The sequence below is a fragment of the Rhamphochromis sp. 'chilingali' genome (genome assembly GCF_963969265.1).
Source record: "Rhamphochromis sp. 'chilingali' genome assembly, chromosome: 17".
In the NCBI taxonomy this organism is placed as follows: Eukaryota; Metazoa; Chordata; class Actinopteri; order Cichliformes; family Cichlidae; genus Rhamphochromis; species Rhamphochromis sp. 'chilingali'.
Window position 1 is genome coordinate 17,247,637 of NC_137944.1, and position 15,712 is coordinate 17,263,348.

General features: G+C 40.5%; 1 protein-coding gene across 1 annotated transcript in view; it reads right to left on the reverse strand.

Moving 5' to 3' along the window:
* gabbr2 (gamma-aminobutyric acid (GABA) B receptor, 2) overlaps positions 1–15,712 on the reverse strand; it is a 208,815-nt gene that overhangs the window by 15,151 nt on the left and 177,952 nt on the right. The window lies entirely within an intron of this gene.

Sequence of the window (15,712 nt, forward strand, 5' to 3'; positions counted from 1 at the left end):
CACTTTGCTATTGCATTGACAAACACTGTCACTGGAAGAAATGATAAAACCAACAGAGAAACACTCTAAATAAGCTCTACATAAAGAAAGCCCTCAGTGAGCCTTTCGGCTGTTCTCACATTAGTTTTCGCTTTGTGGCTTACTTCACAAAGGAAATACAGACTATCCAATGCTCCTGCAAATTCAGGGTGTCTGTGATCAGCTATCCAGGTGTGAAATCAAACTGTTTCCCCATCACGGCCACTGGGCCTCTCCAAAGTCAGCTAAAGTTAAATTAATCTGTGCTTAGGATGCTAATGGGCACAACTAATGAAGCTTATTCATTAATGTGATTTACACCTCCTCCTTTCTTTCTTGTTTCTCACTCAGTCTCCGTCACGCTATCTCTTAATCCTGCCATCGTCTCTCCGTTCCTTCCAGCTTTCTCTTCGCTTCCACTTGTCTTTCGCCACAGCTCATGACACGAGTGACTTGCAGAGCAAATTAGCACCTGTGGTGGATATTAATACGCTAAAACACGTCACCTCCCCTTTCCCTTTTTCCCCTCTCGCTACCTTTGAAAAGCCTTTAATAAGAGCATTAGCTTGGCTGCATGGACTCATCTGAGGCCACTCTAATATATCAACTGTGAGACACCTGGGGCGAGGCCGGGCACAATGCCATGATGCTCTCCAGGTGTGTGCATGTTTAGTATTCGCAATTAGACATGTCTAATGTCTCAGCAGATGGTGTGTGAGCGTATGTGTGTATAAGCAAACCCAATAACATTTTTCACGAAACGTAGTCTATAATCGAAATTCCTGGGAAACAAAAAAAGAAGAGTAAACAAAGGGAAAAGAAATACACTGAAAAGATTGCCTCGTTTCCATCCTCATACCTATGACACTGTACTTTTTATTAATGCTCTCAACCATTCACAAATGCACACCTACACATACACACCCCAAAATACCTTGTGCACTTGTCATTCTGACATGAATATTCTCCATTCAGCTTGCATTAATTTAGATTACAGCTATTCATGCCTCCCTTCATGACCTTGATGAATTTATATTAGAGGTTCTCTATAGGATGATGGCTTAAAATGGGAAATTGGTGCTTAAAAAGGTGCCCTGACTCACCCGAAAGAAAGAAAAGAAAAGAAAATGGGCCCATAACACATCATTTCTGGGTATCCTTGGCGAGTTATATCATAGTACAGTTTCCTAGCTTTTATTCCCATGCCTCTATCGTAGAAATACAACTTCCACAGTGTTCCCTACTCAGCTTCTCTTCACTGCTCTTTCTGTTTCAAATGTTCAGCTCTGCACAGGATTACATATGCAGTTAGTTAAACATTGCAAACGGTTTGCAAAAAAAAAAGAAATAAAAAAGAAAATACACGACACAAACCTTCCCTCCCCCCACAACAACTTCTCCACAATCTTCAAAACTTCTGATGTCGCAAAGCAGAAACATACTGAAGACTGAGGATCGCTTCGGTGGCAGCGAGTTCACACACTTTGTCAAAGCACTCTCGTACCCCTTCTGAGAGTTTCCGTGGCAGCCGCGTGGTTCATGTCGCAAGCGGCTGAGAATATTCTGGGACTTGAGTTTTGGATTCTTGTTAGCTTTAGGTGAAGGACTGATGGAACGGGGTTTCTGCTTTAAAAGCCATCAGAGGTAGACACTCGGGAAAGTGGGACAGGAGATGACGCACAGAAAGGCTTTTTTTTTTCTTCTTTTTTTCTACATGGAACCACAATTAGGAAAAGGAATCCTAAGATTTTCATCGTGCAGCTACAGGGAGCTTCTACTTTCATTTTATTTTTAGCTTAGTAATGCTGTGAGCATGAGAATATCTGTGCATCCCTTATGCATGAGATGTCCTGGTTTTTGCCAAGTCGCAGGGCAGTAGCAGGTTACTGGTTTCATCTCCGGTCATGGGAAGTAATGCGGTTTTTAAACAATGAAAACAAGCAATCTGCAACCTGCTGACTACATCGCAGAGAAGGGCAGTATTTGTATGCACGATACAAACAATGCTTAAGTGAAATACATTTTTTTTCTTTTCTTTTTTTTTACAGAAGACAACATGTTTGAAGCATTTTCAGCAATTTTTGTAATTATGTACTGTCAGACCTATATTGAAACAAAATCCTAAAATTATCTGATGAAGCCTGTGAAAAAACTAACAATGAGTCTCCTTTGATCTAACTTTCCACTCCTTCTCCTTGTTCTTCTGATGTCAAATATCCACAAGCAGTAAACAGCCTGTAAAGACTAAGCCTTGAGACATTTACGTAACGGCCGCCCATGAAAGACAAATGCTGATTACACCAGCAGATAAAGTCAGCGATGTTACATTCCGTTTTAGAAAAGACCGCTGACAAGTTGTTAAGATCGATTAAGACATTATTTTAATTCGATAACACGACATAACAGGCGATGCATGATGTAATTTCACAGCATTTACTGTCTAACTCCTCGGAATTTATGGTGTTATTATACTTGTACAAATCAGCAGCTGAATTATGTAGCATCTCCATTAATGCCTCTTGGCATACGTTCTATGTATCTCTTGTGTTCCGCTTCTGTGATGAAGTTGCAGTGCACTGTTTGCGGCAACATTTAAATAGGCACAGATGCGGAAAAGTGCAAGTATCTTAGTTTCCTGATTTTTTACTTTAATTTATCGACCAATGCAGCTGTGCTCAGTGTAAAGGATCTAAAGGATTCAGAGACGAGCTTGAATAGACAAAAATGAACCTAAATATCAGATATTTATTACGAACCTTTAAGTTGTTTTGTTTGATCTATGTTGTCAGACCTCTTGAGAGCTTTTCTACAGAACAGCTTTACTCCATCGTTCTCCAGCATCTTTGTCATTTTTGTATATTTGTGTTTTTGGCTGAGCAGCCTCTTATTCCAACAACAATGCTCCAGGAAGTCACACTTCTTGCAAATCATTTTATTCATTCACTACGAGAGACGCATTCTGCATCGGCGCGCTTTGCATAGTCGCAGCTCCGAGCAAACTTGTGTCACTAACAACTAAATGATAAGACAAAATGAGATATAATGCTTATTAGGCTTGGCTCTCTATCGCAGCAGAGCAGACAGGAGTTCTCGCCTTTTGGAGAAAAGCTGTCTGGGGAGTTGCCAGGCAACAGGGCTGTTGGCGGCAGGCGGTGGTGATGGCGGTAAAAGTGCCGGTTCGCTGTCATTTTTCAGAGCATTAGCCTTCTAACGGGATCACTCTGGGAGGGCTGCAGCGAGCACAGTGGTGGCAGATTGTCTATGGAGAGATGGATCTAGATGAAGCGACTGAGGGAGTGATAGAAGAGGGGAGAAGAAACGAAGGGTGCGACGGAAAGACGACCGGAGCATGAAGTATGGATGGAAAGATTGAGTGTGAAATAAGTGGAGTAATCAAGGGGACGAACAGATCGAGAAGTAGATGATGCTGATCCTGTTTTCTCAAAGGGAAAGCTTGAGGAAATCAGAAAGAGCTATGAAAAGGTGGAGATAAAGATTAGGATTCCAACTATCTGATACACAAGTCATGGTTTTGCACAGGGATGAACATTTACTGTTTATTGTCGTAGCTCACTTACTACACTAGCACAAGTGGCAAAAACCAGACTTGAAAGCACAAAACTAAATTTAGAAATTCCTATTGTTGGCCATTTCGTCTTCCAGCTTCTGTAACTAAGCTTATGAACGGGATTCTGTTCAGCAAGTGACTGAAGTTTCCTGTTACCACGCAACAACGATGAGCCCTTGTACAAAAATAAAACTAGACATGAATATGCTCATTGTGATGAATTATCTATCTCAAAAGGAAGTCTATTTCCCCCACTCCCCACCCCAAGTCGATTATTATACTGAACTGAATTAATTAAAAGACAGAGCTGCCTGAAAGGAAGGTTTCAAAAACCTAAACTGAATGATGTGTTTGGAAAATTTCACTTGTTCACTAAACCCTCATTAAATACTGTCATGTTCCTTTGGAGTCGTTTAAAAGATGAAAAGAGCTCAGACAAAAACTACAGCCGCATGGAGAATCCTGCCTTTCTGTTTTCCCATGACTCCAAAAGTAGAGCTACTGGGGCTTGTTCTAAGATATGGATCTCGATCTGACTGTATCACGCCCTCTGGCCCACTGGACAGCAAGAATAGATAGACCAGTATGTGAGGGGAGGTGGAGAGCTCACTCATTGTCACCTGCAGCTACTTCACACAGAGGTGTGTCAGTGTGAAACATATGTCACTGTGGGTGCCAACTTGTGCACATTCTGGCTGTTTGTGCGCTGTGTATGCATGTGTGTAGAAATGAGCTATTAGGTAAAAACTGAACAGAAGAACTCCATCCCTCAAACCAGCCATTAAAACGCAGGAGATTTTCACCACTGTGAAAGAATGAGGGAGAGATGAGGACAAAAATAATATAGGTCTCTTGGCTGGAATTTTAGACTACTGCAACAGTCTGTGTCAGTGTAACGTTGGGCAAAAGAGATGAAAATGACTGTGGTGGAAAAAAGACATGAAAAGCACCGGAAATGGGATTTAGTGAAAAGATAACTGTCTACAGTGGCCATTTTTTAATCCCTTTTTAACATTACTTTGTTGTGATTACTGCAGAGATTAAATATTATATATATATATATATATATATATATATATATATATATATATATATATATATATATATATATATATATATATATATATATACATAACACTAGAACGTTTGAACTTTATTTGAAAACATCAAGCAATATTATATGATGTACATCTCGTAATAATAGAACTGCTTGGATTTTGTGATTTGTGATTGGTAATGTGTTGAACGTCAGCATTACGGCTTTCTGATGCCAAGGGAATCGGCCCAGCCAACTGTTTGCCTGGGCACGGGGACAGAGAGAGAAACACTGATACTGTGCTGTCTGATGGATAGAGATGTCAGACAAACACATTATCCTGTGAGCCATACACTGTTTTCAGACATGAAAACATAGTTGGGTTTTTTTGTGCAATTATAGCTTTAAAATGGCTTTTGGAGATACCCAGGAAGTTCTATGTATACTGCAATATAGTTTATTTCATACTGAGGAAAGTGTAAAAATCAACTGGAAGTATTTAGCATACTGATCATAAGTGAAAAGGATGTAGGTGCTTAAAGGAATGAATGAAAAAGACATGAAAAAAAGGAGCATGAGAAATTGGAAGAGTGGCAGGTGGAAAAAACCACATCAAAAACCCCAGAAGGCAAAAAGATGAGAAGATAAAAGACATCCTGGCGCCAGAGTAATTTGTAGGAACTCATTTGAGAAAGAGCCAGGACCGTTTTCATGAACCCCCTAAGAAATTTTGAACAGCAGTAAAGGCCTTTAGACAAGCAGAAAGAAGCAGTGCATAGTTGGTAATTAGCTCAGCTAGTCGGACATGGAAGATGACACCAGTTCATGCCAAAAAAAGAGACCATTTAGGAACTTTTATTTCTAGATCCTACAACAGAAACAACTACAGATCCATGCATAAGCCAGATGTCAACCTTTGCATGAATAAATGATGATTTGTGACACATCACTGGAAGCTTATTCCCAATATAACTTTTCACACAACACTTTTGTAAGTCTACCGTAAGATCAGGACTAACTTCCAAACTGGTCACTGACACTTATAAGAAAAATGAGTTTTAGTTACCATCTGAACATGCATCAGACGCACCAGTAACCAAAACACAAGTTTTGAGTGGAGGACTTTAAACACAACATCTTGGAATTCATCCTGCATTATCCAACATACTTTTTCCAAGTTTTATTTTATGTCCTAAATGGAACAGTTGGCTGCCTGCAACTGTCGTTACTATTGGATTCTAGGCAATCAAATTCTTATACTTTCTATATTTTACCTGCAGCCAAAAAGAAATATTTTCACACTGTGCACTGTGATCTGATACTGCAGTAACACTGGCAACAAGAAACAAAGCCATCGTCAAAACTGTTGGATTTGACTTTTAAAACTTTTTTAGCCTTTAACACATAAAAATCTGCCATTTTCCTTCTTGTATACATAATGTAATACTTACATTTCCCTCCAAATTTAAGTGTATGTGTAAAAATACACCAAATGTCTTTTTTTTCATAAATTTTTAAATAGATACACATATGTGCACTATATCCAAAAAAGAGTAGAAAGCCAGATTGAAGATCTAAAACAATAGCAGGGGGTATCGTGTGTGTTTTTAATGCAGGGTATTGCCAATGCTGAATTGCATATTTTTTTTATCTGACTGCTTTTCAATGCGGTGTTTTGCAAAAACAAACAAACAAGCAACAACAAAGACATTTGTCATACTGCCATAAATAGAGTGATGCTGAAAGCTTGTAATTCTGAATCTCATCTCACCTCTCCACAGAGGTGATGAGATTAATAACAGACATTTCCACACTTATCCTGAGGTTATCAGGCACTTTGCTGTTCTGTGGCAGCAAAGCACCTGACTGTGTCACTTGATGTGGCTCATCACTTGAGTGTCAGATGACAAACATGGGATGACGCACAAAAGTCATCTGTCAGGGTCTAAAAGACAGAAATCAGTGGTAAATGGACTGGTTCTTACATAGTGCATTTTACTCTGTATGAATACTGATTTACTGTAAGACACATTCATCTATTCACATAGATTTTCTTTCTTACTCTATGAATCAGGCAAATTCTAACGATCACAAATTCACCCCCTGATAGATGCATTGGGGCCTCAGTCTCTTGCCCAGGGAAACTTCAATGCATGGACACGAGGAGGCAGGGATTAAACCACTGCCCTTCTGCCTGATAGAGGAGCTGCTCTATCTCCTGAGCCAAGGCTGATAACTTTAGGCCTAACTTATACTTGAGTTGTACTCTGACTTTTGCTCTTTGGCTAGTAGCTGGAAACACTTTTTTCTCCACAGAGAATCTTCACTTTTTTAAAGTTAACCTTGTTTACAGCTGTGATACCATGGTAACATAAACATCCAAATGAGAACATAACATAATTATCACAGTGTGAACTGAGGTCACATCAGATAAGCAGTGTGACCATTTTCTGGTTCACTCTTTGTAACCAGAGGGGATGCCTACTGCTGGCCATCAGCATAAATGCAGTTTTAAGCAACTTGCCTGAGCTTCAGTTTTGAGATCCTGAGGCTAGGCCCTTATCATGCTGTACCATACCATTTTATTTATGAAGCACTTTTTAAAACAAAAACAGGGCTGACCAAAGTGCTGAACAATAACACCAAACATAAAAGGCCAGAGGGTAAAAAATAAAGAGGCACAAAGAGCTGTAGACGTTAAACAATAAAGGAGTAACTTAAAATCACAGTCAGCATCTCATACTGGGTCAAAGGCCAGGGAGTGAAAGTCTGTATTTAAGCAAGATTTAGTGAAGGAGACTGCCTGAATGATAGTGGCAAATCATTCAACAGTTTTGGAGCTGCAACTGTTAAAGCTCTTTGAGTTTGCATTGCGTCACTGGAAGCAGTAAAAGCATCTAGTCTGCTGAGCTTAGGAAGAACAAGATGGGACACATAGGTCAAGCAGTTCAGACAGATTAAAATGAGACGCGGTCATTAAGAGATATGTTTAAAAAACAGAAGCCAGTAAAGGGAAGCTAAAACTGGAGTGATGCACTTTTGCGCGCTTGCACCAGATAAAAATCAAGCATGGGTATTTTGCACAAGCTGTAGGTGAGCAATGGAGGGCTGGCTCATTCCTATAAAAAGCACATTGCAGCAAAAGAGATGAGACATAAAAGAATGTATTAGAGTTTCAAGGTTGGATTTGGATGGATAAGGGTTGATTTTTGACACCAGCCTCAACTGGATAAAGCAATCATTTCCCCAATGTGTTTATATGAGTATTGAGCTTTAGAGTAGGATCCATTTTATACCTAGTGTAAATTGGTGATAAGGATTTTGTTATATGGGGCTTTTTGGAAAATAGCACCAAATGGGAGCAGGTATAAAGAGAAAAGGAGAGGTCCAAGAATCGAGCCTTGTGGTACCCCCAGGGGAGTTCAGCAGAGGTGGATGTAAAGTCAACAGCGCTAACAGAGATGGGTGTCTTTCCCAAAATGTCAAACAGGACAGTTGGTATCATATTTATATGCACTGCATCATTCATTAGTACGTAGGGTTATTGTTTTGAGGGGCACATTTTAACCCAAAACACAATCTTTCCCTCCACCTCATGAGTGAAAGCAAAAGTAAACTGTGGTCTCTCTTACTGAAAACAGGACAGCACGTTCTCAGCGTGAGAATGAGAAATGAGCAGAAGTATAGAAAAAAATAAGCCATCAGGGAAGGGCAGGAAGGAGCTGAGGGAGATAGCTGAGGGAGGGAAGGGGTGGCCCAGAGAGGCTGACCTACATGCAGAGGGGGCATGGTGGCAGGGCAGCAACATGCCGCTGGCACTCCAAGTTGTGGGTCTCAGCCGTCCTTCACAGTATATGTGAACACCATATAACTGTATGAGCGCGCATGTGTGTATATGTGTGTGTGTGACTGGGTGAAAGAGCTTGTGTGGGTTTTACTGTAGTGTCCTAGTCATACCAGATGGGTGACTAGGATATTCCACTCCAGTGCATCTTCACAGATATTATTCTGCCTCACTTCAGAGGGAGAACTGAAGGTAGAGGTGGAATGAAAGAGGGAAAAAAACAACAGAGATAACGAAACACGAGTTCACTGTCCTCTGTGCTGTCTCCACACATGCATACGCTTTAAACTGTTCGGTCTTTAATCTTCATTAAACTATAGAATTCACATCTCACCATTCAGTTTCCATCCCTCTTAAGACAGTCTCCTCCTCTTCCTTTCGACTTCCCCACTAATGAAGATAAAGCGATCTCTTTACTTAAATGTGTCTGTCTGCATTTCAATATTTCTGCTCTCTTGCTTGCTTGAGCATCCACCCCCTTTTCTTCCTTTTTTCATACTAGCCTGTAATCCCATTTGAGGACTAATCCCTCTGATAGAACCGTGGCCCAACAACCTTCTAACCACTACTGGGCCAAATTGGCATAAACTGTGAAAGGGTTTTTTCTCCCCTTCCTTCTTTCTGTTGTTCTCATCTTTGCAAAGAAAAGGGCACAATAATATTTTGACAAAAGACTGATTTCATGTTGTTCAGATAACTGGCTGAACTGCTAGTGCTCGACAAAGCAGATAAAAAACCTAGAGCTTCAGGCAGAGAAATTAACCACTGGTTATGGGTTCATATTCTCAGTGATGATTGTCTGTGGCTACAGGAGCCTGTACTTCCTGTATCCCCCCCGCCGGGTACCAGTAGATGCTGTATCATCTATCTGTGTAAGAGTGTGCTTTAATCTGAAGCATTAAATTGGTCTTGTTGTATCAGTAGCATGTGTCAAGTTGAACGTTTTTTACCTGAGATTCACATATTTGTATTTTTACCAGCATCTGAGGGCTATGAATTGAAAAATTCATGAATCGTCACATTATCAACAAAGTCAGAAGTGTGCTGCGATCCCTGGTTAGTAGCACTAAAACATTTACTGCAGAATGCTGCGTTTTATTAGCACTGTCATCACCAGATTCATTTTCACAGTGTGATACGTTTTGGGTGTTTTGTGCAGGAGAGGTTTACTTTGTTAATATTTGGCAATAATTAAATAAAAATAAATAATGTAATAATTATAATAATAATTATTATTATCAAATAACTAGATGACTTTCTCCAGTGCTTTTGAGCAACCTGACTGTATCCTATATAGTTACATAAAGAAAAGCTAACTAATATATGCAGTGCAAAAAGAAAGTAGTAAAAGGTGATATATGAATTAAAGTAAAATTGTAACAGACAACTCAATAGTGATCGGTCATATTTTCAGTCTGAGAGGTAAAATGCAATGTTGTTTTTTGTCCTAACAAAATATGTTAAGAGAAGGTTCTGCTCCTTCCACTGTCACCATTTAAGCACATGAAAGTCACACAAACATACACACATGCGCACAAGTGAAGTGAAGTCTAAAAAAAACAGACATTATGGCACAAGTACTAAAATAGAAACAAGTAGATGAGCGCTCCCAAACAGACTTATTTACTCACTAATGCATTCGTATTATTACGGCACAATGACACACACGAACACACAAAGCTACATTATAATGAAATATGCACGCACTCACACTGGTGCAGCTCCCTGGGCTCCGACAGGGAGCTGCCTTAACTGATTTATTAAGAGCTAAACGCGTCATTAGTGTAAGCGGCTAACCCTGAACGTTGGACTCATTAGAATATGCAAATGCTGCGGTATAGCCTCACATTCTTTTGCGATCAAAGGCTCCAAATGCTTATGTGGCTGCTGTTCTTTAACACAACTCCCCGCCATAACCCTAGCTTACATCAAACTGCCCATCTGTGTTGCTGTATGTTGGGCGCAACTGTAACTGCCTTATGTCGCTGTTGCTGCCGTTTTCATCATTATGGAAGTTTGTACATTGCTGGGGAATTCCATGTACTTGTGGGAAGTGGTAGCATGACAGAGAAATGGGAATAGTGTTAATGAGATCTGTGTACTGCTGGGAAGCAGGTGCATCCTTTTAGAGGCATGATTTTATATTCTGGGTTTATACATAGATAAGAATATCCAGTGATCTAGAAACTTAAAGTATATCCTGGTACACTCAAAGCTCACTGGCTGCACAAAAATGGCAGAACTAGACTAGAAGCTGCTGTAGCATCAGTCAGAGCTAAACAGGAGAGTATTTGGTCAGTGAAGGAAGAACAAAGAAAAGCACTTATTTTTTCTAATGACTGCCTTTGGATTTAACCACTGGGATCACGTGATGCTGTGATGCATTGATGAATTGTTGATATTTGTGTCTAAACTCATTCTGTGTATGGGGCAAAAGTGACTGCATTGCTAACATGTGAAACATGGAAATAAGCTACAATTTCCACTCACATGTCCCTCCCCATTATCTAAACTTTTAAAATCCAGTCCACTCAAAGACACGCCCCTTTAACACCTCGGTGGACTTCTTCATCTGAAGGGCCACAATCAGGGTTTGTAACTCAGTGGATTCAGTGAGAAATGAAAGCCACGTAGAACTTGAAGGATAAGCCATCTAATATGACGAGTTACTCTCATACATCACCTCACTCTTAAGAATTTCCTCTTTTTTTCTTTCCAACTCTGATTTCCCTTAGCGCCATCTCTCTTTCAGCTCCATGTTTCACCTGGTGCTTGAAAAAAGGCCCATTTTCCAGTTTGCAGACAGGTCAGTGTTTGATGACTCCAAACTTCATCTTCAGATATGCTCTTCTCTAGGACAGATTGGCCCTCAATATCCCTTTAAATCATAGGTCCCATATATTAGTGAAAGTTTGAGCACCCAAGCACTACATATTTTACTCCACATTTTCCAGCAACAAACACACACATAGCCCTGCACAATTTCCAAAGCTTAATTTAACTTTAGCTCCTGATTGAAGTACTGAGGATTGCAATTACTGAAGCCCTTTTCAGCCTTCTCTCAGCTCTTTCTTGATCCTTTGCCCGCTTTCTTTCTAAAGGCACAAAATTCACAATTTGGTTTAATACCTGGAGAGTCTTTGGTGGCATTGGGTTTTCTTGTAAACCAGTCTTAGTCATTACACACCGCATTACACTGAAATAAAAGCCCATCATTATGTCATCAATAACCCTTTTCCATTCTACCTGCTTCACTACATTTCCCATCATCCTTTGTCAAACAAACCCGTGCCAAAAAAATGGGGGTTTGCTGTCAGGAATTAATTTCCGTTCATTTTCTCTTCCTGCTTGTTTACAGTGTCTGACAGAACACCATCCTCATATATCATATAAAGTCTTCCTCAGGAAATTACTGGAAATGACCTGTCGTGTTAAACATTAATTGAACAGAGAAGAGCTATTCTATCTGAACCCGCCATGAGCAAGTGCACTATGTTCACAGAATGACTTAATCTGCTTACGGACACATTCATCTCCAGCACCTAATAACATCAAATGCAACAGTGATTTCACACAATATGAAAGCAGACTATAAATGACCTATTTGCAAATATCCATTTATCTTTATACAGGATGAAACTGGGGCAGGAAATCCCCATAAGGTAGTTCCCTATTTAAAGAATCCAACTGTTATTCTCCTCGAACACGTAGTCATTATTAATGATCACCCATAATGCATATGGGTGCCAAGTAGGGCTGGACGATTATGGAAAATAATCTAATTGCGATTTTTTGCCCCAATATTGCGATTGCGATGCGATTATTTTTTAAGGTCTTTGTCTTCTGTATTATTAAACAAAGACAAGCAATACATCATATAGTATGGCCAATACTATATTACATTAATTTTAAACTGTTCTTTCCTGGAAGACAGACCTCTGTTATGATGACATGAGGTGATGCATGAATTGATGACTGACATTTTTATTTAACTTCTTCAATCACAACAGTATATTTGAACATACACAATAGTTTATTTTTAGCTTACAAACATCTGAGCATAAAGTGCTGACAAGGAACCCTGGTGTAAACATTAAAATGAAAGTCAGTACAATGTGCAGATTGCAGAAATATACATAAAAAAAAAATCAGTGGCTTTACCACACTCAGTTTTTCGACATCTGTGAACTACTAGACAGTCATTCAATTAAAAAATAATATTAAATAAATAAAACTAATAAATAAAAAATACACACATCTTGCTGATCTCTGCAGTCAGTAACATTACACATAAAGTGCAAACATAATAGCAATTGTATAAACACACACACAAACACGCCTTTAAAGTTTAAAGGCGTGAAATTGGACGGTCTAGCCTTCGGCTAGTTCTGATTAGCGTCACCGCTGTCTCGGTGGAGTTTAATAAACTCGGCCGTCTGCTTCTTGCTATCTAAAATATAACCAGACACTGGTGTAAATTCTCGACTGTCTCATACTTCTGTTTAATAAGTTTTCTGTTTGACGTTTAGTCAGCTGTGTGAAAACCAAGGAGGAACCCACCCGGGGGATTAATAAAGTTTTATTTTATCTAATCTAATAACTTTAATCTCAGCCAAACCGATTTACTCACGAACAAACAAAACACTGAAAAAAGCCCAACAATAACATTTTTAGGTTGTCTAAGTGACTTATATATTACGTTTAACCCGAGCAGCGAAACTCCGCGGTGATCTGAAAATGATGTGCCGGGAGTTGTGCCGTTCTCGGCCGCATCAGTAACCCTCGAGCTCCCGGCTAGCTGTCGAGCTGGTGGGTAGCAGACGCCTCTGAAAACGTCGAAGCACTTTTGCAAATATGGGATATCTTGATAAACCGAGCAGATATTTGATGTTTACACAACTACTTTCTCGCCTGAAAATATGTTAAAAGTTTATTTTGTGACCCAGAAAGATTAGTATGAGTAATTTTAAAACTTAGTAGCGGCCGCCATTGCTGGAAACTGGAGTTTGGCTGGGCCGCGCTATGAATTCTGGGATATGGTAGTAATTTGGACAGCCTTCGGCGCGTCGCTGTGACGTAATCGGTCTACAAATGCGGCCTCAGGAGGATGCAGCCCATGAATTTGGACATGTCCAGACTATAATCGCAGCCTTTGCGGTTAGAAAATTGCACTTGATCATGTCGCGATATTATCGCAAATGCGATATATCGTTCAGCCCTAGTGCCAAGCAGAATCTTTGTACTTCCAGCATGAAGAGAACACACTATCCTCTTTTCAGGAATCTCTCCCTATACGTATTTTTCTCTCTACCTCATCCTCTGTCCTTCCAAACCGAGAACAGTAATTGAGTCCTCCGAGGCCTCAGGTTGCCATGAGCCCTGTGTTGTGGCTGCTTAATTGGCTGTGTTATTCACAAGTGAATCATGTTGTACTGTACTGCGTCAGTGGTGGAGGCCTTTGAGAAGTGTTTGTCTTCTTCACCAAGGGAGCAGATGGAAAAATTTATACTAACTATATATTTCCTAGTCAATGCATGTGTGTCTAGGAACTGTGCTTTATACTCTGCTTTCATTCTCATAATCTTCATACTTGTTAACATGATAACTGTATCCTGTACATTTTCCTTAGCATTGCCATTAAAAAAAATCTGTCTTCTTATATATCTTTCTCTAAACAGATATTTGCATATTAATGTGGACAATCTGTAGGCAAGGGCCGAGATTTTTGGACTGAAATAAATCTTTAACTCCGTGACCCATGTGTGGTCGCCCTGATTATCTCTCTTCGAGCCAAGTTGTGACAAGACACTCTTGAACAGCGTGTAAAGATGGATATTTTCTGCCTTGCTTGCTTCACGCACTGAAGTGTGTGTGTGTGATTGCATGTGGAGACTAATAGGAGCAGACAGCATAATGCATCCCTTCTCCACTTCACCCTTCCATCAGCTGGCTTCGCCTACAGGACTCAGGTGTTTCTTGACGTACAGTCAAAATGCAAAAAATGTCCAATGGCTGCACATGGATTTGGAATTGAAGAATATTATCTTGGCACATGTGAAACAGCCAACCATGTGAAAACCTTATGTAATCACTTGCTTTGTTAAAGGTCTCTCAGCAGGTGGAAGGACATTAGACCTAATGCAATTATTCCACCTCAGTGGTAGCCATATTAAGAATTTTAAAGGATGAAAATCATTTAAAAAATGGATTAACAATTTTATTTGCATTGCAGAGCCTGGCATCCACCACCTGTTCTCCACCTGCCCTTCTTGTTTCTTTTTTCTCCTTACTATATACCCCCCCCCCCCCCCCCCCCATTTTTTAGCTTCCTTCTCCATTCCTATCCTCTCTCTATTCTCTGCGTTCCCTAGTTTCAATCTATTGCCTGCGGGGTCCAGCCTCGTGCTCAACTTTTGGGAGAGACCTAATGATGCAGAAATGCTCTGCAGGATCTCCATGATGCTCTGTGAGAGCAGGAAGGAAGCGCACACCCTCATACAAAAACACAAACACAGGCACACATACAAAATGCACACTCAGGCACAGCTGCAGAGCAACAATTGCAAGTGCCCCCCAGATGCCCCCATACACATGTCAGGGGCAAGTAGTGACAAGAATGTGAACAGTGTGTCACACTGAGAGAAGGAAGAGAAAGTTATATGATAGGAGCATCAATAGCAGCCTGCAGGGGCTGACACAATGAGTTCAACGCCACTGGCTTAATGTGACAGTCCTGCCAGCACCTTGCAGCCTCTGCATGGAAGACATACACACACACACACACACACACACACACACACACACACACACACACACACACACACACACACACACACGTACACACACACACACACACACACACACACGCATGCACATGGACATTTCCACATAAGCTTGGGTGAGTCAACACTCCCAGGGGGCATCTCTCCACCTAGCTGAAACTTGGCTCTGACAAACACAACACCTTATGGTTAGCTACTGGTGGTGCCCAAGGAGGGACAGCAACACAGGCACCGTTCTTATTCCATGTCTCTAACATCTCTAATAATGCACAAAGCACAAACAGCGCTTCGTGCAGCAATCTCCGTGCACTCCTATTCAGTGCAACATACCCTTTAACATAAGCCAGCAAAGGTTTCTCGCCTTTCGTTGTTTGTGTTTGAGAAAGAGAGACAGAAAGCAGTGTGTATACAGTGCAGGTTGATCAGCCCTCTGCTACATCAGCAGCAGGCAGGAAATCCATAGG